The sequence below is a fragment of the Cherax quadricarinatus genome, chromosome 33 (assembly GCF_038502225.1).
Source record: "Cherax quadricarinatus isolate ZL_2023a chromosome 33, ASM3850222v1, whole genome shotgun sequence".
NCBI classification, from domain to species: Eukaryota; Metazoa; Arthropoda; class Malacostraca; order Decapoda; family Parastacidae; genus Cherax; species Cherax quadricarinatus.
In genome coordinates this window covers 34,591,740-34,617,905 of record NC_091324.1, presented here as the reverse complement: position 1 = coordinate 34,617,905, position 26,166 = coordinate 34,591,740, and positions in this window count along the sequence as shown.

Genomic DNA, 26,166 nt, shown 5'->3' with positions numbered 1-26,166 from the left:
CTCGTGTGATGTGTTGTACACCTGGTACCTTGTGTGATGTGTTGTACACCTGGTACCTTGTGTGATGTGTTGTGCACCTAGTACCTTGTGCGATGTGTTGTACACCTGGTACCGTGTGTGATGTGTTGTACACCAGGTAACTTGTGTGATGTGTTCTTCACCTTGTACCTTGTGTGATGTATTGTACACCAGGTACCTTGTGTGATGTGTTCTTCACCTTGCACCTTGTGTGATGTGTTCTTCAACTTGTACCTCCTCGTTGTGTTGTACACCTTGTACCTTGTGTGATGTGTTCTTAGGCTCGTACCTTGTGTGATGTGTTGTACACCTGGGAACTTGTGTGAAGTGTTGTACACCTGGTACCTTGTGTGATGTGTTGTACACCTAGTACCTTGTGTGATGTTTTGTACACCTGGTATCTTGTGAGATGCGTTTTACACCTGGTACCTTGGGTGATGTGTTCTTCACTTTGTACCTTGTGTGATGTGTTGCACACCTGGTTCCTTGTGTGATGTGTTGTACACCTTGTACCTTGTGTGATGTGTTGCACACCTGGTACCTTGTGTGTTGTGTTGTACACATGGTACCTTGAGTGATGTGTTGTACACCTGGTTCCTTGTGTGATGTGTTGTACACCTGGTACCTTGTGTGATGTGTTGTACACCTGATACCTTGTGTGATGTGGGGTTCACCTGGTACCTTGTGTGATGTGTTGTGCACCTGGTACCTTGTGAGAAGTGTTGTACACCTGGTACCTTGCGCGATGTGTTCTTCACCTTGTTCATTGTGAGATGTGTTTTACACCTAGTACCTTGCATGATGTGTTGTACACCTGGTACCTTGTGTGATGTGTTGCACACCTAGTACCTTGCGTTATGTGTTGTACACCTGGTACCTTGTGTGATGTGTTGTACATCTGGTACCTTGTAAGATGTGTTGTTCTCGTACCTTGTGTGATGTGTTCTTCAACTGGTACCTTGTGTGATGTGTTGTACACCTTGTGCCTTGTGTGATGTGTTGTACACTGGTTCCTTGTGTGATGTGTTGTACACTGGTTCCTTGTGTGATGTGTTGTACACCTGGTACCATGTGTGATGTGCTGTACACCTGGTACCATGTGTGAAGTGTTGTGCACCTAGTACCTTGTGTGATGTGTTGTTCACCTGGTACCTTGTGTGATGTGTTGTACACCTGGTAACTTGTGTGATGTGTTGTACACCTGCTACCTTGTGTGATGTGTTGTACACCTGGAACCTTGTGTGATGTGTTGTGCACCTGGTACCTTGTGAGGTGTGCTGTACACCTGGTACCTTTTGTGATGTGTTGTACACCTGACACCTTGTGTGATGTGTTGTACACCTGGTACCTTGTGTGATGTGTTGTACACCTGGTACCTTGTGTGATGTGTTGTACACCTGGTACCTTGTGTGATGTGTTGTATACCTGGTGCATTGTGTTATGTGTTGTACACCTGTTATCTTGTGTGATGTGTTGTACACATAGTACCTTTTGTGATGTGTTGTACTCCTTGTACCTTGTGTGATGTGTTGCACACCTCGAACCTTGTGCGATGTGTTCTTCACCTTGCACCTTGTGTGATGTGTTGTACACCTGGTACCTTGAGTGATGTGTTCTTCAACTTGTACCTTGTATGATGCGTTGAACACCTGGTACCTTGTGTGATGTGCTCTTCTCCTTGAACCTTGTGTGATGTGTTCTTGACCTTCTACCTAGTTTGATGTTTGTACACCTTGCACGAGGCGTAATGTATTGTACATCTGGTACCTTTTGAGATGTTTTGTACACCTGGTACCTTGTGTGATGTGTTGTACACCTGGTTGCTTGTGTGATGTGTTGTACACCTGGTTCCTTATGTGATGTGTTTTGCACCTACTACCTCGTGAGGTGTGTTGTACACCTGGTACCTTGTGTGATGTGTTGTACACCTGGTACCTTTTGTGATGTGTTGTACACCTGGTACCTTGTGTGATGTGTTGTGCACCTGGTACCTGGTGTGATGTGTTGTACACCTGGTGCATTGTGTTATGTGTTGTACACCTGTTATCTAGTGTGATGTGTTGTACACCTGGTTCCTTGTGTGATGTGTTTTGCACCTACTACCTCGTGAGGTGTGTTGTACACCTGGTACCTTGTGTGATGAGTTGTACTCCTGGTACCTTCTGTGATGTGTTGTACACGTAGTACCTTGTGTGATGTGTTGTACACCTGGTACCTTGTGTGATGTGTTGCATACCTGGTACCTTGTGCGATGTGTTCTTCATCTTGTACTTTGTGTGATGTGTTGAACACCTGGTACCTTGTGTGATGTGTTCTTCATCTTGTACTTTGTGTGATGTGTTGAACACCTGGTAAATTGTGTGATGTGTCCTTCACCTTGTACCTTGTGTGATGTGTTGTACACCTGGTACCTTGTGTGAAGTGTTCTTCACCTTGTACCTTGTGTGATGTGTTGTACACCTGGTACCTTGTGTGATGAGTTGTACACCTTGTGCCTTGTGTGATATGTTCTTCACCTTGTACCTTGTGTGATGTGTTGTACACCTGGTACCTTGTGTGAAGTGTTCTTCACCTTGTACCTTGTGTGATGTGTTGTACACCTGGTACCTTGTGTGAAGTGTTCTTCACCTTGTACCTTGTGTGATGTGTTGTACACCTGGTACCTTGTGTGAAGTGTTCTTCACCTTGTACCTTGTGTGATGTGTTGTACACCTGGTACCTTGTGTGATGAGTTGTACACCTTGTGCCTTGTGTGATATGTTCTTCACCTTGTACCTTGTGTGATGTGTTGTACACCTGGTACCTTTTGTGATGTGCTCTTCACCTTGTACCTTGTGTGATGTGTTCTTCACCTTCTACCTTGCTTGATGTGTGGTACACCTGGTACCTTGTGTGATGTGTTGTACACCTGGTACCTTGTGTGATGTGTTGTACACCTGGTACCTTGTGTGATGTGTTGTTCACCTGGTATCTTGTGTGATGTGTTGTACACCTGGTACCTTGTGTGATGTGTTCTTCACCTTCTACCTTGTTTGATGTGTTGTACACCTGGTGCCTTTTGTGATGTGTTCTTCAACTGGTACCTTGTGTGATGTGTTTTACACCTGGTACCTTGTGTGATGTGTTGTACACCTGGTACCTTGTGTGATGTGTTGTACACCTGGTTTATTGTGTTATGTGTTGTACACCTGTTATCTTGTGCGATGTGTTCTTCACCTTGTACCTTGTGTGATGTGTTGTATACCTTTTACCTTGTGTGATGTGTCCTTCACCTTGTACTTTGTACTATGTGTTCTTCGCCTTGTAACTTGTGCGATGTGTTGTACATCTGGTACCTTGTGTGATGAGTTGTACACCTTGTACCTTGCGAGATATGTTCTTCAAATTGTACCTTGTGTGATGTGTTGTGCACCTGGTACCTTGTGTGTTGTGCTCTTCTCCTTGTACCTTGTGTGATGTGTTCTTCACCTTCTATCTTGTTTGATGTGTTGTACACCTGGGACCCTGTGTGATGTGTTGTGCACCTTGTACCTTGTGTGATGTGTTGTACACCATGAACCTTGTGTGATGTGTTGTACACCTGGTAACTTGTGTGATGCGTTGTACACCTGCTCCATTGTGTGATGTGTTGTCCACCTAGTACGTTGTGTGATGTGTTGTCCACCTAGTACGTTGTGTGATGTGTTGCACACCTGGTACCTTGCGTAATGTGTTGTACACTTGGTACCTTGTGTGATGTGTTCTTCACCCTGTACCTTGTGTGATGTATTGTACACCTGGTACCTTGTGTGATGTGTTCTTCACCTTGTACCTTGTGTGATGTGTTCTTCACCTTGTACCTTGGGTGATGTGTTGCACACCTAAGACCTTGTGTGACAAGTTCTTCACCTTGTACCTTGCGTGATGTGTTGTACACATAGTACCTTGTGTGATGCGTTCTTCACCTTGTACCTTGTGTTATATGTAGAACACCTGGTACCTTGCGTGATGTGTTCTTCAGCTTGTACATTGAGAGATGTGTTGTACACCTGGTACCTTGTGTGATGTGTTGTACACCTGGTACCTTGTGTGATGTTTTCTTCACCTTGTACCTTGTGTGATGTGTTGTACACCTGGTACTTTGTGTGATGTGTTTTACACCTGGTACCTTGTGTGATGTTTTCTTCACCTTGTACCTTGTGTGATGTGTTGTATACCTGGTACCTTTTGTGATGTGTTGTACACCTCGTACCTTGTGTGATGTGTTGTACACCTGGTACCTTATGTGATGTGTTTTACACCTGGTACCTTTTGTTAGGTTTTCTTTACCTTTTACCTTTTGTGATGTGTTGTAAACCTGATACCTTGTGTAATGTGTTGTACGTCTAGTACCCTGTGTGATGTGTTGTAAACCTGATACCTTGTGTGATGTGTTGTACACCTGGTACCTTGTGTGATGTGTTGTACACCTGGTACCTTGGGTATTGTGTTCTTCACCTTATTCCTTGTGTTTTGTGTTGTACACCTGGTACATTTTGTGATGTGTTGTTCACCTGGTATCTTGTGTGATGTGTTGTACACCTGGTACCTTGTGTGATGTGTTGTACACCTGGTTCCTTGTGTGATGTGTTGTACACCTGCTACCTTGTGTGATGTGTTGTACACCTGGTTCCTTATGTGATGTGTTGTACACCTGGTTCCTTGGGTGATGTTTTGTACACCTGGTACCTTGTGTGATGTGTTGTACACCTGGTTCCTTGGGTGATGTGTTGTACACCTGCTACCTTGTGTGATGTGTTCTTCACCTTGTACCTTGAGTGATGTATTGTACACTTTGTACCTTGTGTGATGTGTTCTTCACTTGTACCTTGCGTGATGTGTTGTACACCTAGTACCTTTTGTGATTTTTTTCACCTTGTACCTCGTGTGATGTGTTGTACACATGGTACCTTGTGAGATGTGTCCTGCACGTTGTACTTTGTGTGATGTGTAGTACACCTGGTACCTTATGTGATGTGTTCTACACCTGGTACCTTGTGTGATGTGTTGTACTCCTAGTACCTTGTGTGATGTGTTGTACACTTGGTACCTTGTGTGATGCGTTTTACACCTAGTGCACTGAGTGATGTGCTCTTCACCTGGTACCTTGTGTGATGTATTGTATACCTGCTACCTTTTGTGATGTGTTGTACACCTGGTACCTTGTGTGATGTGTTGTACACCTGGTACCTTGCGTGATGTGTTGTACACCTGGTACCTTGTGTGATGTGTTGTACACCTGGTATCTTGTGTGAAGTGTTGTACACCTGGTACCTTGTGTGATGTGTTGTACACCTGGTACCCTCTGTGATGTGTTGTACACCAGGTACCTTGTGTGATGTGTTCTTCACCTTGTACCTCCTTGATGTGTTGTACACCTGGTACCTTGTGTGATGTGTTCTTCAGCTAGTACCTCGTGTGATGTGTTGTTCACCTGGTACCTTATGTGATGCGTTCTTCACCTTGTACCTTGTGTGATGTATAACGGGCTTGTTTGGTATTCTGGTAGCGGGTGGTTAAATGATATACGTCTTCGGAGGCTTCTTTGTTTATTGTTAAGTCGTTGTGGGTACACAGGCTTGTGTGTTGTGCCCATGGCCCGGGAGGGCCTTGCCCACGAGAGAGAGCTGGGAGGCCTTGTGTCTTCCTGCTAGGCCGCTGTGTGATTGAGGGAGAGGCATGGGCCGGCAGGCTGGCGTGCCTACCTAGAGGCCTGGCTACAGAGAGCAGCACCTGAGTGGCACGAAATATGAACTAAGCTGGCAGACAGCATGGGCTGTCTGTGCAGACAGTACAGGCTGTCTACATATGCTAGGCCACCTACCGCGCGTCGTCCCGACGCGACAATACTGGTGGTGGTGTACGAATGGTCTTACTCTCATCAATACTGGTGGTAAAAGAAACTCGGTCTCTCTCTCTCGTAGGAACGGGGCACAGAACACAAAATAAAAACATATATATACATATGGACATGGAAAAAAAACTTCCTACTGGGAGGGAAGAAAAAACATGGGGTGTGCTAAACATCGTGGTCAAAGGCAATGAGCGTCGAAGGGCATCACTGCACACCTTCCTGCATCTGGACAGGTACTGCAACACGGGAGACATCGCTGCGGCTGAGCTGTGACGTAGCAGGGTAAGGTCTCCTCTGGTGAAGCAGTCATCGTAGGAGTCGCTGCAGGTTTTCGCTCAACCTAGGGCACGACATGCTGGTGCCCTCGAGTGAGGCGTCGACAAAACTCGGCAACTGGGCAGGACTTCTGGCAAGCGACTCAGGAGGACACTTTTCGACTGGTACTGTCGCTGGGCTGTCACTGCCGGCGAGCGTGGAGCGAGTTGTGGAGCGAGTCGTGGCAGAGACGACTGGGCGAAACATCTGGGAGTCGTAACATCATACACCAGACTGCAGTGAGAGAGCTAGCAGTCAAAGTGACATCATCTTTGTGCTGGCTGCTCACTGAAGCTTGTGACACGAGGCTGACACAGCGCCTGCCGACAGGGCTGGCTGCGGCTTGACGAGTATCATCTCTCGACAGCTGGAGTTATAACAGAGGTTAGCCTAAGCGTCCCCAGACTTGTTTCTCTACATATAACTGCACTCTGACGGTCTGAAGGTGAAGTGAAACAAATCTCGATGGGAATCGTAGCAGGTACGATTCTGCACAACATCACGAGCGATGAGCATAAAAGCTTTCTGTACAAGAGGGCTCGTACGCTCAGGGCTGAGTAATCAGCTGTCAAACACACTGGTCACACGGGTGACTTAACACAGTGGTGCTACTCAGGTCTGGCTCAGACCTCACTGGACACACGGAAACTTTACACACACACTGCGGTACAACATGGCTTAAACTAGCAAATGATGCTTTTCTGTGCACAAAACTGACACTAAGACATATACTAAAATGTGAGAACACTGACTGAGAGGAATTAATTAACACGACATATATTTTCTCTCAATCTTCTCGGAAATATTAAAATAATTATTGAACACTCGATGGTGACATCATGTGATGTCAGGCGTAATGTCGCGAGGTGACGTCAGCAGCACTGTGACGTCAGCAGACATCTCGAGGTGACGTCAGCAGACATCTCGAGGTACCTTGGTGATGTGTTCTTCATCTTGTACCTTGTGTGATGTGTTGTACACCTGATGCCTTGTGTGATGTGTCCTTCACCTTGTATTTTGTATGATGTGTTCTTCGCCTTGTACCTTGTGTGATGTGTTGAACACCTGGTACCTTGTGTGACGTGTTCTTCATCTTGTACCTTGTGTGATGTGTCGTACACCTGGTATCTTGTGTAATGAGTTGTACACCTGGTACCTTGTGTGATGTGCTCTTCACCTTGTACCTTGTGTGATGTGTTCTTCGCCTTTTACCTTTTTTTATGTGTTGTACACGTGGTACCTTGTGTGATGTGTGGTACACCTGGTACCTTGTGTGATGTGTTGTACTCCTGGTACTTTGTGTGATGTGTTGTACACCTTCTACCTTGGGTTATGTGTTGTACACCTGGTACCTTGTGTGATGTGTTGTACACCTGGTACCTTGTGTGATGTGTTGTACACCTGATACCTTGTGTGATGTGTTGTACACCTAGTACCTTGTGTGATGTGTTGTATACCTGATACCTGGTGTGATGTGTTGTACACCTGGTATCTTGTGTGATGTGTTGTACACCTAGTACCTTGTGTGATGTGTTGTACACCTGGTACCTAGTGTGATGTGTTGTACACCTGGTACCTTGCGCGATGTGTTCTTCTCTTTGCACCTTGTGTGATGTGTTGTAAACCTAGTACCTTGTGTGATGTGTTCTTCACCTTGCACCTTGCGTGATGTGTTGTACACCTGGTACCTTGTGTGATGTGTTCTTCACCTTGTACTTTGTGTGATGTGTTCTTCGCCTTTTACCTTGCGTGATGTGTTGTACACCTGGTACCTTGTGTGATGTGCTCTTCTCCTCGAACCTTGTGTGATGTGTTCTTCACCTTCTACCTTGTTTGATGTGTTGTACACCTGGGACGTTGTGTGAAGTGTTGTACACCTGGTACTTTGTGTGATGTGTTTTACACCTGGTACCTTGTGTGATGTGTTGTACACCTGGTACCTTCTGTGATATGTTCTTCAACTTGTACCTTGCGTGATGTGTTGCACACCTGTTACCTTGTGTGATGTGCTCTTCTCCTCGAACCTTGTGTGATGTGTTCTTCACCTTCTACCTTGTTTGATGTGTTGTACACCTGGGACGTTGTGTGAAGTGTTGTACACCTGGTACTTTGTGTGATGTGTTTTACACCTGGTACCTTGTGTGATGTGTTGTACACCTGGTACCTTGTGTGATGTGTTGTACACCTGGTACCTTGTGTGATGTGTTGTGCACCTAGTACCTTGTGCGATGTGTTGTACACCTGGTACCGTGTGTGATGTGTTGTACACCAGGTAACTTGTGTGATGTGTTCTTCACCTTGTACCTTGTGTGATGTATTGTACACCAGGTACCTTGTGTGATGTGTTCTTCACCTTGCACCTTGTGTGATGTGTTCTTCAACTTGTACCTCCTCGTTGTGTTGTACACCTTGTACCTTGTGTGATGTGTTCTTAGGCTCGTACCTTGTGTGATGTGTTGTACACCTGGGAACTTGTGTGAAGTGTTGTACACCTGGTACCTTGTGTGATGTGTTGTACACCTAGTACCTTGTGTGATGTTTTGTACACCTGGTATCTTGTGAGATGCGTTTTACACCTGGTACCTTGGGTGATGTGTTCTTCACTTTGTACCTTGTGTGATGTGTTGCACACCTGGTTCCTTGTGTGATGTGTTGTACACCTTGTACCTTGTGTGATGTGTTGCACACCTGGTACCATGTGTGATGTGCTGTACACCTGGTACCATGTGTGATGTGCTGTACACCTGGTACCTTGTGTGATGTGTTGTACATCTGGTACCTTGTGTGATGTGTTGTACACCTGATACCTTGTGTGATGTGGGGTTCACCTGGTACCTTGTGTGATGTGTTGTGCACCTGGTACCTTGTGAGATGTGTTGTACACCTGGTACCTTGCGCGATGTGTTCTTCACCTTGTACATTGTGAGATGTGTTTTACACCTAGTACCTTGCATGATGTGTTGTACACCTGGTACCTTGTGTGATGTGTTGCACACCTAGTACCTTGCGTTATGTGTTGTACACCTGGTACCTTGTGTGATGTGTTGTACATCTGGTACCTTGTAAGATGTGTTGTTCTCGTACCTTGTGTGATGTGTTCTTCAACTGGTACCTTGTGTGATGTGTTGTACACCTTGTGCCTTGTGTGATGTGTTGTACACTGGTTCCTTGTGTGATGTGTTGTACACTGGTTCCTTGTGTGATGTGTTGTACACCTGGTACCATGTGTGATGTGCTGTACACCTGGTACCATGTGTGAAGTGTTGTGCACCTAGTACCTTGTGTGATGTGTTGTTCACCTGGTACCTTGTGTGATGTGTTGTACACCTGGTAACTTGTGTGATGTGTTGTACACCTGCTACCTTGTGTGATGTGTTGTACACCTGGAACCTTGTGTGATGTGTTGTGCACCTGGTACCTTGTGAGGTGTGCTGTACACCTGGTACCTTTTGTGATGTGTTGTACACCTGACACCTTGTGTGATGTGTTGTACACCTGGTACCTTGTGTGATGTGTTGTACACCTGGTACCTTGTGTGATGTGTTGTACACCTGGTACCTTGTGTGATGTGTTGTATACCTGGTGCATTGTGTTATGTGTTGTACACCTGTTATCTTGTGTGATGTGTTGTACACATAGTACCTTTTGTGATGTGTTGTACTCCTTGTACCTTGTGTGATGTGTTGCACACCTCGAACCTTGTGCGATGTGTTCTTCACCTTGCACCTTGTGTGATGTGTTGTACACCTGGTACCTTGAGTGATGTGTTCTTCAACTTGTACCTTGTATGATGCGTTGAACACCTGGTACCTTGTGTGATGTGCTCTTCTCCTTGAACCTTGTGTGATGTGTTCTTGACCTTCTACCTAGTTTGATGTTTGTACACCTTGCACGAGGCGTAATGTATTGTACATCTGGTACCTTTTGAGATGTTTTGTACACCTGGTACCTTGTGTGATGTGTTGTACACCTGGTTGCTTGTGTGATGTGTTGTACACCTGGTTCCTTATGTGATGTGTTTTGCACCTACTACCTCGTGAGGTGTGTTGTACACCTGGTACCTTGTGTGATGTGTTGTACACCTGGTACCTTTTGTGATGTGTTTTACACCTGGTACCTTGTGTGATGTGTTGTGCACCTGGTACCTGGTGTGATGTGTTGTACACCTGGTGCATTGTGTTATGTGTTGTACACCTGTTATCTTGTGTGATGTGTTGTACACCTGGTTCCTTGTGTGATGTGTTTTGCACCTACTACCTCGTGAGGTGTGTTGTACACCTGGTACCTTGTGTGATGAGTTGTACTCCTGGTACCTTCTGTGATGTGTTGTACACGTAGTACCTTGTGTGATGTGTTGTACACCTGGTACCTTGTGTGATGTGTTGCATACCTGGTACCTTGTGCGATGTGTTCTTCATCTTGTACTTTGTGTGATGTGTTGAACACCTGGTACCTTGTGTGATGTGTTCTTCATCTTGTACTTTGTGTGATGTGTTGAACACCTGGTACCTTGTGTGATGTGTTCTTCACCTTGTACCTTGTGTGATGTGTTGTACACCTGGTACCTTGTGTGATGAGTTGTACACCTTGTGCCTTGTGTGATATGTTCTTCACCTTGTACCTTGTGTGATGTGTTGTACACCTGGTACCTTTTGTGATGTGCTCTTCACCTTGTACCTTGTGTGATGTGTTCTTCACCTTCTACCTTGCTTGATGTGTGGTACACCTAGTACCTTGTGTGATGTGTTGTACACCTGGTACCTTGTGTGATGTGTTGTACACCTGGTACCTTGTGTGATGTGTTGTTCACCTGGTATCTTGTGTGATGTGTTGTACACCTGGTACCTTGTGTGATGTGTTCTTCACCTTCTACCTTGTTTGATGTGTTGTACACCTGGTGCCTTTTGTGATGTGTTCTTCAACTGGTACCTTGTGTGATGTGTTTTACACCTGGTACCTTGTGTGATGTGTTGTACACCTGGTACCTTGTGTGATGTGTTGTACACCTGGTTTATTGTGTTATGTGTTGTACACCTGTTATCTTGTGCGATGTGTTCTTCACCTTGTACCTTGTGTGATGTGTTGTATACCTTTTACCTTGTGTGATGTGTCCTTCACCTTGTACTTTGTGCTATGTGTTCTTCGCCTTGTAACTTGTGTGATGTGTTGTACATCTCGTACCTTGTGTGATGAGTTGTACGCCTTGTACCTTGCGAGATATGTTCTTCAAATTGTACCTTGTGTGATGTGTTGTGCACCTGGTACCTTGTGTGTTGTGCTCTTCTCCTTGTACCTTGTGTGATGTGTTCTTCACCTTCTATCTTGTTTGATGTGTTGTACACCTGGGACCCTGTGTGATGTGTTGTGCACCTTGTACCTTGTGTGATGTGTTGTACACCATGAACCTTGTGTGATGTGTTGTACACCTGGTAACTTGTGTGATGCGTTGTACACCTGCTCCATTGTGTGATGTGTTGTCCACCTAGTACGTTGTGTGATGTGTTGTCCACCTAGTACGTTGTGTGATGTGTTGCACACCTGGTACCTTGCGTAATGTGTTGTACACTAGGTACCTTGTGTGATGTGTTCTTCACCCTGTACCTTGTGTGATGTATTGTACACCTGGTACCTTGTGTGATGTGTTCTTCACCTTGTACCTTGTGTGATGTGTTCTTCACCTTGTACCTTGGGTGATGTGTTGCACACCTAAGACCTTGTGTGACAAGTTCTTCACCTTGTACCTTGTGTGATGTGTTGTACACATAGTACCTTGTGTGATGTGTTCTTCACTTTGTACCTTGTGTTATATGTAGAACACCTGGTACCTTGCGTGATGTGTTCTTCAGCTTGTACATTGAGAGATGTGTTGTACACCTGGTACCTTGTGTGATGTGTTGTACACCTGGTACCTTGTGTGATGTTTTCTTCACCTTGTACCTTGTGTGATGTGTTGTACACCTGGTACTTTGTGTGATGTGTTTTACACCTGGTACCTTGTGTGATGTTTTCTTCACCTTGTACCTTGTGTGATGTGTTGTATACCTGGTACCTTTTGTGATGTGTTGTACACCTGGTACCTTGTGTGATGTGTTGTACACCTGGTACCTTATGTGATGTGTTTTACACCTGGTACCTTTTGTTAGGTTTTCTTTACCTTTTACCTTTTGTGATGTGTTGTAAACCTGATACCTTGTGTAATGTGTTGTACATCTAGTACCCTGTGTGATGTGTTGTAAACCTGATACCTTGTGTGATGTGTTGTACACCTGGTACCTTGTGTGATGTGTTGTACACCTGGTACCTTGGGTATTGTGTTCTTCACCTTATTCCTTGTGTTTTGTGTTGTACACCTGGTACATTTTGTGATGTGTTGTTCACCTGGTATCTTGTGTGATGTGTTGTACACCTGGTACCTTGTGTGATGTGTTGTGCACCTGGTACCTTTTGTGATGTCTTGAACACCTGGTACCTTTTGTGATGTGTTGTACACCTGGTATCTTGTGTAATGTGTTGCACACCTGTTACCTAGTGTGATGTGTTGTAGACCTGGTACCTTTTGTGATGTGTTGTACACCTTGCACCTTATGTGATGTGTTGTACACCTGGTACCTTGTGTGGTGTGTTGTACACCTGGTACATTGTGTGTTGTTTTGTTCAACTTGTACCTTGTGTGATGTGTTGTACACCTGGTACCTTGTGTGATGTGTTCTTCACCTTGTACCTTGTGTGATGTGTTCTTCACCTTGTACCTTGTGTGATGTGTTGTACACCTGGTACCTTGTGTGATGTGTTATACACCTGTTACCTTGTGTGATGTGTTGTACTCCTAGTATATTGTGTGATTCGTTCTTCACATTGTACCTTGTGTGATGTATTGTACACCTGGTACCTTGAGTGATGTGTTCTTCAACTTGTACCTTGTGTGATGCGTTGTACACCTGGTACCTTGTGTGATGTGCTCTTCTCCTTGTACCTTGAGTGATGTGTTCTTGACCTTCTAACTAGTTTGATGTGTTGTACACCTAGCACGAGGCGTAATGTATTGTACATCTGGTACCTTTTGAGATGTTTTGTACACCTGGTACCTTGTGTGATGTGTTGTACACCTGGTTCCTTGTGTGATGTGTTGTACACCTGCTACCTTGTGTGATGTGTTGTACACCTGGTTCCTTGGGTGATGTGTTGTACACCTGGTTCCTTGGGTGATGTTTTGTACACCTGGTACCTTGTGTGATGTGTTGTACACCTTGTTCCTTGGGTGATGTGTTGTACACCTGCTACCTTGTGTGATGTGTTCTTCACCTTGTACCTTGAGTGATGTATTGTACACTTTGTACCTTGTGTGATGTGTTCTTCACTTGTACCTTGCGTGATGTGTTGTACACCTAGTACCTTTTGTGATTTTTTTCACCTTGTACCTCGTGTGATGTGTTGTACACATGGTACCTTGTGAGATGTGTCCTGCACGTTGTACTTTGTGTGATGTGTAGTACACCTGGTACCTTATGTGATGTGTTCTACACCTGGTACCTTGTGTGATGTGTTGTACTCCTAGTACCTTGTGTGATGTGTTGTACACTTGGTACCTTGTGTGATGCGTTTTACACCTAGTGCACTGAGTGATGTGCTCTTCACCTGGTACCTTGTGTGATGTATTGTATACCTGCTACCTTTTGTGATGTGTTGTACACCTGGTACCTTGTGTGATGTGTTGTACACCTGGTACCTTGCGTGATGTGTTGTACACCTGGTACCTTGTGTGATGTGTTGTACACCTGGTATCTTGTGTGAAGTGTTGTACACCTGGTACCTTGTGTGATGTGTTGTACACCTGGTACCCTCTGTGATGTGTTGTACACCAGGTACCTTGTGTGATGTGTTCTTCACCTTGTACCTCCTTGATGTGTTGTACACCTGGTACCTTGTGTGATGTGTTCTTCAGCTAGTACCTCGTGTGATGTGTTGTTCACCTGGTACCTTATGTGATGCGTTCTTCACCTTGTACCTTGTGTGATGTATAACGGGCTTGTTTGGTATTCTGGTAGCGGGTGGTTAAATGATATACGTCTTCGGAGGCTTCTTTGTTTATTGTTAAGTCGTTGTGGGTACACAGGCTTGTGTGTTGTGCCCATGGCCCGGGAGGGCCTTGCCCACGAGAGAGAGCTGGGAGGCCTTGTGTCTTCCTGCTAGGCCGCTGTGTGAGTGAGGGAGAGGCATGGGCCGGCAGGCTGGCGTGCCTACCTAGAGGCCTGGCTACAGAGAGCAGCACCTGAGTGGCACGAAATATGAACTAAGCTGGCAGACAGCATGGGCTGTCTGTGCAGACAGTACAGGCTGTCTACATATGCTAGGCCACCTACCGCGCGTCGTCCCGACGCGACAATACTGGTGGTGGTGTACGAATGGTCTTACTCTCATCAATACTGGTGGTAAAAGAAACTCGGTCTCTCTCTCTCGTAGGAACGGGGCACAGAACACAAAATAAAAACATATATATACATATGGACATGGAAAAAAAAACTTCCTACAGGGAGGGAAGAAAAAACATGGGGTGTGCTAAACATCGTGGTCAAAGGCAATGAGCGTCGAAGGGCATCACTGCACACCTTCCTGCGTCTGGACAGGTACTGCAACACGGGAGACATCGCTGCGGCTGAGCTGTGACGTAGCAGGGTAAGGTCTCCTCTGGTGAAGCAGTCATCGTAGGAGTCGCTGCAGGTTTTCACTCAACCTAGGGCACGACATGCTGGTGCCCTCGAGTGAGGCGTCGACAAAACTCGGCAACTGGGCAGGACTTCTGGCAAGCGACTCAGGAGGACACTTTTCGACTGGTACTGTCGCTGGGCTGTCACTGCCGGCGAGCGTGGAGCGAGTTGTGGAGCGAGTCGTGGCAGAGACGACTGGGCGAAACATCTGGGAGTCGTAACATCATACACCAGACTGCAGTGAGAGAGCTAGCAGTCAAAGTGACATCATCTTTGTGCTGGCTGCTCACTGAAGCTTGTGACACGAGGCTGACACAGCGCCTGCCGACAGGGCTGGCTGCGGCTTGACGAGTATCATCTCTCGACAGCTGGAGTTATAGCAGAGGTTAGCCTAAGCGTCCCCAGACTTGTTTCTCTACATATAACTACACTCTGACGGTCTGAAGGTGAAGTGAAACAAATCTCGATGGGAATCGTAGCAGGTACGATTCTGCAGAACATCACGAGCGACGAGCATAAAAGCTTTCTGTACAAGAGGGCTCGTACGCTCAGGGCTGAGTAATCAGCTGTCAAACACACTGGTCACACGGGTGACTTAACACAGTGGTGCTACTCAGGTCTGGCTCAGACCTCACTGGACACACGGAAACTTTACACACACACTGCGGTACAACATGGCTTAAACTAGCAAATGATGCTTTTCTGTGCACAAAACTGACACTAAGACATATACTAAAATGTGAGAACACTGACTGAGAGGAATTAATTAACACGACATATATTTTCTCTCAATCTTCTCGGAAATATTAAAATAATTACTGAACACTCGATGGTGACATCATGTGATGTCAGGCGTGATGTCGCGAGGTGACGTCAGCAGCACTGTGACGTCAGCAGACATCTCGAGGTGACGTCAGCAGACATCTCGAGGTGACGTTAGCAGACATCTCGAGGTACCTTGGTGATGTGTTCTTCATCTTGTATTTTGTATGATGTGTTTTTCGCCTTGTACCTTGTGTGATGTGTTGTACACCTGGTACCTTGTGTGACGTGTTCTTCATCTTGTACCTTGTGTGATGTGTTGTACACCTGGTATCTTGTGTAATGAGTTGTACACCTGGTACCTTGTGTGATGTGCTCTTCACCTTGTACCTTGTGTGATGTGTTCTTCGCCTTCTACCTTTTTTTATGTGTTGTACACGTGGTACCTTGTGTGATGTGTTGTACACCTGGTACCTTGTGTGATGTGTTGTACTCCTGGTACCTTGTGTGATGTGTTGTACACCTGCTACCTTGGGTTATGTGTTGTACACCTGGTACCTTGTGTGATGTGTTGTACACCTGGTACCTTGTGTGATGTGTTGTACACCTGATACCTTGTGTGATGTGTTGTACACCTAGTACCTTGTGTGATGTGTTGTACACCTGGTACCTTGTGTGATGTGTTGTACACCTGGTATCTTGTGTGATGTGTTGTACACCTAGTACCTTGTGTGATGTGTTGTACACCTGGTACCTTGTGTAATGTGTTGTACACCTGGTACCTTGCGCGATATGTTCTTCTCTTTGCACCTTGTGTGATGTGTTGTAAACCTAGTACCTTGTGTGATGTGTTCTTCACCTTGCACCTTGTGTGATGTGTTGTACACCTGTTACCTTGTGTGATGTGCTCTTCTCCTCGAACCTTGTGTGATGTGTTCTTCACCTTCTACCTTGTTTGATGTGTTGTTGACCTGGTATTTTGTGTGATGTGTTTTACACCTGGTACCTTGTGTGATGTGTTATACACCTGGTACCTTGTGTGATGTGTTGTACACCTGGTACCTTGTGTGATGTGTTGTGCACCTAGTACCTTGTGTGATGTGTTGTACACCTGGTACCGTGTGTGATGTGTTGTACACCAGGTAACTTGTGTGATGTGTTCTTCACCTTGTACCTTGTGTGATGTATTGTACACCTGGTATCTTGTGTGATGTGTTCTTCACCTTGTACCTTGTGTGATGTGTTCTTCACCTTGTACCTTGTTTGACGTGTTGTATACCTGGTACCTTGTGTGATGTGTTGTACACCTAGTAACTTGTGTGATGTGTTGTACACCTGGTACCTTGTGTGATGTGTTGTACACATGGTACCTTGTGCGATATGTTCTTCACCTTGTACCTTTCATGATGTGTTGTACTCCTGGTACCTTGTGTGATGAGTTGTACACATGGTACCTTGTGCGATGTGTTGTACACCTGGTACCTTGTGTGATGTGTTGTACACCTGGTACCTTGTGTGATGTGTTGTAAACCTGGTACCTTGTGTGAAGTGTTCTCCACCTTGTACCTTGTGCGATGTTTTGTACACCTGGTACCTTGTGTGATTTGTTGTACACCTGGTACCTTGTGTGATGTGTTCTCCACCTTGTACCTTGTGCGATGTGTTGTACTCCTGGTACCTTGTGTGATGTGTTGTACACCTGCTACCTTGGGTTATGTGTTGTACACCTGGTACCTTGTGTGATGTGTTGTACACCTGGTACCTTGTGTGATGTGTTGTACACCTGATACCTTGTGTGATGTGTTGTACACCTAGTACCTTGTGTGATGTGTTGTACACCTGGTACCTTGTGTGATGTGTTGTACACCTGGTATCTTGTGTGATGTGTTGTACACCTAGTACCTTGTGTGATGTGTTGTACACCTGGTACCTTGTGTGATGTGTTGTACACCTGGTACCTTGTGCGATGTGTTCTTCACCTTGCACCTTGTGTGATGTGTTGTACACCTGGTACCTTGTGTGATGTGTTCTTCACCTTGTACCTCGTGTGATGTGTTGCACACCTGTTACCTTGTGTGATGTGCTCTTCTCCTCGAACCTTGTGTGATGTGTTCTTCACCTTCTACCTTGTTTGATGTGTTGTACACCTGGTACTTTGTGTGAAGTGTTGTACACCTGGTACTTTGTGTGATGTGTTTTACACCTGGTACCTTGTGTGATGTGTTGTACACCAGGTAACTTGTGTGATGTGTTCTTCACCTTGTACCTTGTGTGATGTATTGTACACCTGGTACCTTGTGTGATGTGTTCTTCACCTTGTACCTTGTGTGATGTGTTCATCACCTTCTACCTTGTGTGATGTGTTCTTCACCTTGTACCTTGTTTGACGTGTTGTATACCTGGTACCTTGTGTGATGTGTTGTACACCTAGTAAATTGTGTGATGTGTTGTACACCTGTTACCTTGTGTGATGTGTTGTACTCCTGGTACCTTGTGTGATGTGTTGTACACCTGGTACCCTGTGTGATGTGTTGTACACCTTGTACCTTATGTGATGTGTTTTACACCTGGTGCCTTGTGTGATGTGTTGTACACATGGTACCTTGTGTGATGTGTTGTACACCTGATACCTTTTGTGATGTGTTGTACACCTGGTACCTTGTGTGATGTGTTGTACACCTGGTACCTTGTGTGATGTGTTCTTCACCTTGTACCTTGTGTGATGTGTTCTACACCTTGTACCTTGTGTGATGTGTTGTACACCTGGTACCTTGAGTGATGTGTTCTTCACCTTGTACCTTTTGTGATGTGTTCTTCACCTTGTACCTTGTGTGATGTGTTGTACACCTGGTACCTTTTGTGATATGTTGTACACCTGGTACCTTGTGTGATGTGTTGTTCACCTGGTACCTTGTGTGATGTGTTGTACACCTGGTACCTTGTGTGATGTGTTCTTCGCCTTGTACCTTGTGTGATGTGTTGTACACCTGGTACCTTGTGTGATGTGTTCTTCACCTTGTACCTTGTGTGATGTGTTGCACACCTGGTACCTTTTGTGATGTTGTTCACCTGGTACCTTGTGTGATGTGTTGTACACCTGGTACCTTGTTTGATGTGTTGTACACCTGGTACCTTGTGTGATGTGCTCTTCACCTTGTACCTTGTGTGATGTGATGTACTCCTGGTACCTTGTGTTATGTGTTGTACACCTGGTACCTTGTGTGATGTTTTGTACACCTGGTACCTTGTGTGATGTGTTGTACACCTGGTTCCTTGTGTGATGTGTTGTACACCTAGTACCTTGTGTGATGTGTTGTACACCTAGTACCTTGTGTGATGTGTTGTACACCTGGTACCTTGTGTGATGTGTTGTACACATGGTACCTTGTGCGATATGTTCTTCACCTTGTACCTTTCATGATGTGTTGTACTCCTGGTACCTTGTGTGATGTGTTGTACACATGGTACCTTGTGCGATGTGTTGTACACCTGGTACCTTGTGTGATGTGTTGTACACCTGGTACCTTGTGTGATGTGTTGTAAACCTGGTACCTTGAGTGAAGTGTTCTCCACCTTGTACCTTTTGCGATGTTTTGTACACCTGGTACCTTGTGTGATATGTTGTACACCTGGTACCTTGTGTGATGTGTTGTACACCTGGTACCTTGTGTGATGTGTTGTAAACCTGGTACCTTGTGTTACAAAAAACGCGATTCTAAAAGCTTAGAGATCTCCAGGTAATACTAGAAAGGACTGCCCTTCTAGCATCCAGCCTGTTACTGGGTTTTCGTTACAAGTAGTCAGTATCCTTGTCCAATTATCCATTAGAATTTAATAAGAATTAATATTGTTTAAGGATTTCAAATGGTACGCTACTAACTAGAGAAATTAAAATTTAATAAATTGATTAATAATTAAGTTGTCTAGGCGTATATCTAATTAAAATAAATTAATATCAACAAAATGAGAATAATCACTTCTCTCGTGTTCAGTATTATTCTACAAGACTGATGGACTGAACACATCGACTCCAGGCTGAGGGACTGGTTACCTCATACTCCTCCTCTCCTTACACCTTCCTCTTTGTATTGGACTGATGAAGCCACTGTGTGGCGATACGTTTCCTGAATAAAGATTCCCATATGCTGCATAAGTGTCTCAATCTTCAACAGTATTATTGTGCTGATAGCACATATCACATTTATAAGTCTTAAGTACCGTCTGGTACATAAATATTTAATAATACAATATGCAAATAAGTTTGTGTGTATGTGTGTAAGTGCTCTAAGTAGTTCGCTATGTCTCACGACTCGAGTAGTCAAGTGACTGGCAAAGTCCTCTTATAAACTAAGTTCTTGACCGACTGGCAATCAGAACAGTCTGCTTGAACAATAAAAAGAATGCTAAGCCCAATAGCACTATAACAAGCAACTACGACACAGAATCAGGAACAAGGAGATAATATAACCACACTAAGTCGGGACCATCAGCAGATCCTCCACAAAAGTCACAAAACTCCCATACTACTGAATCTAAGTTCAGCATAAGAAAGTCCCCGTCTGTGATAATGCACAGATACCAGTACAAGTTAGGTCAGAAGCTACAGCTCAGGACCTGAGTTGCTCAGAGTGTCTTTGCGACACACAACCTCAGTACAACGTCGAAAATCACTAAGTCTATACAATGTTCTGTGAACAGAGTCTCTAAAACTAACAATAATAATAAGACATAGACGATCTTCCAACAAGGGCCAATAAGGGAGATTTAGGCTCGTCTTGTCAAGAATACGTCCAACCACCAAGCGAGTCTAGACCAGACTGCATACTTCAGGCGAGGTGTGATCACCTCCCCCCCTCTATCACGTGATAGCTCCGTGGACAACTGCTGCCCAACAACAGAAGCCGGCAGAGTAACGAGCAAAGAGCGATAATTACAGTAGTTAGACAATCAAGACTTGAACTTTGAGCACATAATATATGTATTACATCCTACCTAACAAAAGTAAATAAACCAAATAATAATATAAAGCAATATATTTACGATTTAGCTATTATCGCAAATATAAGCAATATAAAATTATATGAAAAGGTAATATACATTATATATATATACATCATATACATTGTAACCCTTTCAAGGGTTGCAACACCCCCCCAACACGACAAACGGTCGCACTAGGAGTTGCATTTAATGTCTTTCACATTATTACTGATTACTCATGACACTTTAATAACAACATAATATAAACATTAATCAGATTGACTCTTGTGACAAGCACCTCTATAATTTCAGTGTCTATATCACTAGGATATGCCCCTAGTACTAGGGCAGTACACAGTATCGTATCTCTGCATACTCGTGGTTATGTACATCAGTGTAGAGACAGGATAGCGCTGACAAGCATGACACTTTGAGGCTCGATCATAGTAGTAGAGACTGCATACAAGCAATAGTCTTGTGCTATAGACAGGAGACGGCATTCCACTCTTAAGTAGTGGTTGTGGAATGCGAGGCAGTATGGACATCTGAGTATGAAACAGCTTAAGGTGTGTAGTGAGGGGGGGGGGGGTCTGCGGCAGGACAGTGTTCCGTCACGCAGTACCATCGCCCACACAACACTACCCACTCATCACTCAGCTTCTGTCTCCTCCTCACACACATATCATCACTACTGTGAATATATAAATAACATAATTAGACATGAGTATATATAATTAACATTGGCTGGAGAGATTAAGTTACTGTACTGAATTTGACATAGCAAGTAACAAAAGGTATTTGGGCATAAAATTGCATTAAATTAATGTAACTGATAATTATTAAGGACGTGACAGAGCGTCAGCAATTACATTACAATGACCACTTATGTGTTTTATACTAATAGAATAAGGTTGGATTCTGAGAGCCCACCTCATGATCCTAGCATTTTTACTCTTCATAGTGTTTATGGGGAAGTGCCCAAATACACGTCAAAATGTTCCAAGGACACCACAAGAGCTAGAGCCTCTTTCTCAATAGTGGCATAATTTTTCTGGTGTCATTTAAGCTTAGATGAATAGTAACATATAGGATGGAGAATATCAGTGGATGTTGACTGTTGGAGCAGCACAGCACCCACTGCATAACCACTCGCATCTATATGTAAAAAGAAGGGAAGATTGAAATTAGGACTCTTCAACACAGGAGCAGAGGAAAGCAAACACTTAATGTGTGAACAAGTCTGAACAATCTCTAGTCCAGATGAACTGAACTTTGCTACTAGTGAACACAGTGAGAGGTGTAGGTGGAGGTGGAGGTGTGTGTGCTGGCTTGCCTGTCACTTGACACACGTGACAACGTCGCACATGATCAGCTACTGTTTCCTTCATTTTTGGCCAAGTAAAATGTTTTGCCAGTTTACCGAGTGTCTTCTTGACACCCAAATGTCCTCCTATGGGACTACTGTGAGCAAAATCAATGGCTTGTTCACGAAATGTAACTGGTAACACTACGAGATGCTTGACTGTGGTGGAAACACTATCAGCTGACAACTTGTATAAGAACATAAGAACATAAGAAAGGAGGAACACTGCAGGAGGCCTGTTGGCCCATACTAGGCAGGTCCTTTACAATTCATCCCACTAACAAAACATTTGCCCAACCCAATTTTCAATGACACCCAAGAAATAAGCTCTGATGTGAAAGTCCCACTCAAATCCAACCCCTACCACTCATGTACTTATCCAACCTAAATTTGAAATTACCCAAAGTCCCAGCCTCAATACTCCAACTAGGTAGACTGTTCCACTCATCAACTACCCTATTTCCAAACCAATACTTTCCTATGTCCTTCCTAAATCTAAACTTATCTAATTTAAATCCATTACTGCGGGTTCTCTCTTGGAGAGACATCCTCAAGACCTTATTAATATCCCCTTTATTAATACCTATCTTCCACTTATACACTTCGATCAGGTCTCCCCTCATTCTTCGTCTAACAAGTGAATGTAACTTAAGAGTCTTCAATCTTTCTTCATAAGGAAGATTTCTAATGCTATGTATTAATTTAGTCATCCTACACTGAATGTTTTCTAACGAATTTATGTCCATTCTGTAATATGGAGACCAGAACTGAGCTGCATAATCTAGATGAGGCCTTACTAATGATGTATAAAGCTGCAGTATGACCTCTGGACTTCTGTTGCTTACACTTCTTGATATAAATCCCAGTAATCTATTTGCCTTATTACGTATGCTTAGGCATACTTGCTGCTCACCATAACCCCCAAGTCCTTTTCGCAATCTGTATGGCTAAGTTCTACATCATTTAACTTATAAGTACTAGGGTTATGGGCACTCCCAAGCTTCAGAACCTTGCATTTATCTACATTGAACTGCATCTGCCACTTTTCTGACCAAGAATAGAGTTTGTTTAAATCCTCCTGAAGTTCCATAACATCTACGTTTGAATCAATTATCCTACTTATCTTTGTGTCATCGGCGAATTTGCTCATATCACTAGTAATTCCCTCATCAAGATCATTGATATATATTATAAACAACAACGGGCCCAAGACTGATCCCTGTGGAAGGCCACTTGTCACAGATCCCCACTCGGACTTAACCCCATTTATGGACACTCTCTGCTTCCTGTCAGTGAGCCATGACTCGATCCACGAGAGCACTTTTCCCCAATGCCATGAGCTGCCACTTTCTTTAACAGTCTATGGTGCGGAACTCTATCAAAAGCCTTACTAAAATCTAAGTAAATAATATCAAATTCTTTATCGTGGTCAACAGCCTCAAAAGCTTTACTGAAGAAAGTTAATAAATTAGTTAGACAAGACCGGCCACTTGTGAATCCATGCTGAGTATCATTAATCAAGCTATGCTTATCGAGATGGCTTCTTATAATCTCAGCTATAATTGACTCTAGTAATTTGCCTACAATTGAGGTCAGGCTTATTGGGCGGTAATTTGACGGTAACGACTTGTCCCCTGTTCTAAAAATAGGAATTACATTAGCCATCTTCTACATATCAGACACTACACCTGTTTGAGGAGATAAATTAAAAATATTAGTTAATGGTTCACAGAGTTTCATTTTGCATTCCTTAAGAACCCTTGAAAAAACCTCATCAGGACCCGGCGACTTATTTTCCTGCCAAAACCCATACCACTAACTATTCCTAGTTTAAAGTCCTAACTGCTCCCTCCACTGCAGTTGCCAGTGCTACCACCCCAGACCTAGATAAGTGAACCCCATCCCTGGCATACATGTCATTTCTGCCATAGAAGAGGTCCCAGTTGTCAATGAATGTTACCGCATTATCCTTACAGTATTTGTCCAGCCAGCAATTGACACCAATTGCTCTGGACAACCATTCATTTCCAACTCCTCTCCTTGGCAAAATACCACATATGACAGGGTTCCCACCCTTACTCCTAATTATTTCTATTGCTTACCTATACCTGCTAATCAGGTCTTCACTCCTACATCTGCCAACATCGTTGCCTCCAGCACTGAGACAGATAATAGGATTGCTCCCATTACCTCTCATGATGTCATCCAGACGGCTAACAATATCCTCCATCCCAGCTCCAGGAAAGCAAACTCTCTGTCTCCTACTCCTGTCCTTCAAGCAGAACACTCTATTCATATACCTAACTTGGCTATCCCCAACAACAACAATATTCTTACCTTCCTTGGTGTCGTTCGTCGTGACGTTCCCAGTAGTCGACTCACATTCGTCAGGTAGCACTGAGAATGTATTAGATGTTTCCACAACAGTTTCCACGGCAGTCTCTTTCTTCTTCATCGTTTCTACCTTTCCATTCGTCTTCTTGATCGTCAACTTCATTCCCTGCTGTCCAGCCACTTCTTGACCTGAGGACTCAAAACAGGAGGACTACTATGAATCTTCTTGTTTTTCTCGGTCAGTCGCCGAATCTCCAACTTCGCCATCCTCAATTCTTCCTTAAGCTGTTGGTAAAGTTGCTCGATGGAGGGCATCTTGCTTCAATTCATAGAGAGCGCACAAACAGGTCTTCACAGAGCTAAGTACACGTCAACACTGCGCAAAAGCCAACTCAAGCAGGAGCTACTGCGCAGCACGTCCGCACGGCCCAATAGCGATGCGAACATGTATTTTTCTCTATCAGTTCACCGTTACTATAATAGTAACAATTATCGAGATCCTTTGCTTCACTCTCAGTAACTGCTATATCTCTCAGTCTTTCCAGTGACTGATCAACAAACTGATCCTTCATTAAATCATCATGAGTTACAAATTTAACGTCAGTAGTTTCCTGACTAGGTTGATGACACGGGGGAGTTGGTGTTAATGATCCTGGGCGCAGAGCGTCACTAAACAACATATTCAAGCCCAAATCATCGTCATCCACTAACTCAACAGGAGACAAGGATGGTTGTTGAATCTTTGACATAGCTCTAGTAATTGTGCTGAGAGGAAATAAAATAGGCTTCTCTCTACAAGCTTCAATGGCATAATTATCATCAGTGTTATTATCAATCACAAGTGGTTCTTTACATATACCAGCATGAAGGATATCGTTCCCTATCAACAAGTCCACCGACCTGATGGGAAATACACCTCTGGATATACCCACTGAAATATAACCAATATAATAGCTTGTTTCAATGTAAACTTTGTGCAGAGGTACTTATATAACAGCCCAACCATAGGCTTCTAACAATACATCTATCTTGCAATAGGTATCATCAGTTATGGGCAGTACATCTTCTCTTAATAACGTGAGATAACTGCCAGTGTCTCTGAAAGTAATTATCTCAGTTAGATGTGATTCGTCAAATCCTACTTTATCTCTCGATAAGTAAGGACTCTTTGCTGAACGAATCTTTTCGTCAGATACACTTTCTGACGCTAGTCATCTATGCTGAGTAATATTATCTAAAACAGTAAGATCAGAGGTATTACTAGAACTTTGGTGCCTTTGTTGCTCGGAAGAGGATACAACTTGTGTGGGGATGCCAGCCGCATGACTGCTTCTCGTATATCTTTCTAACTTATAGCAATACTCTCTAGCATGTCCTTTTCTGTTACAATAGGTACATTTAACTTTCTTCTCGACATCAGATTTCTGTCTAGCCACAGAGACAGATTCAGGATTGTGAGTTTTCCTGGTAAAGGTGCGAGAAGTTACAGTAGCAGGTACATCAGGCCGGCAATGAGCAGCTGATTTAGGTTGCCAACTTCTAGGACAATTTTTAGTTACCTTGTTTCTCTGTGTTTTAGTATGTACAAGTTTGTGAGAAATCTCGTAATTGTCTGCTTATGCTGCGGTTTCCAGAATATCCGAGGTAGTATGATCGATCAGATATTCTTGTATGTCAGCAGACATACAGTTGTTAAACTCTTCGTGTAGTAACAACTGAACAAGGCTGTCGTAGTTATTGCACTTGGCAGACCTACACCATCTCTCAAATGCAACTTTTTTCTCACGAGAAAACTCTACACAAGTTTGATCTTGCCG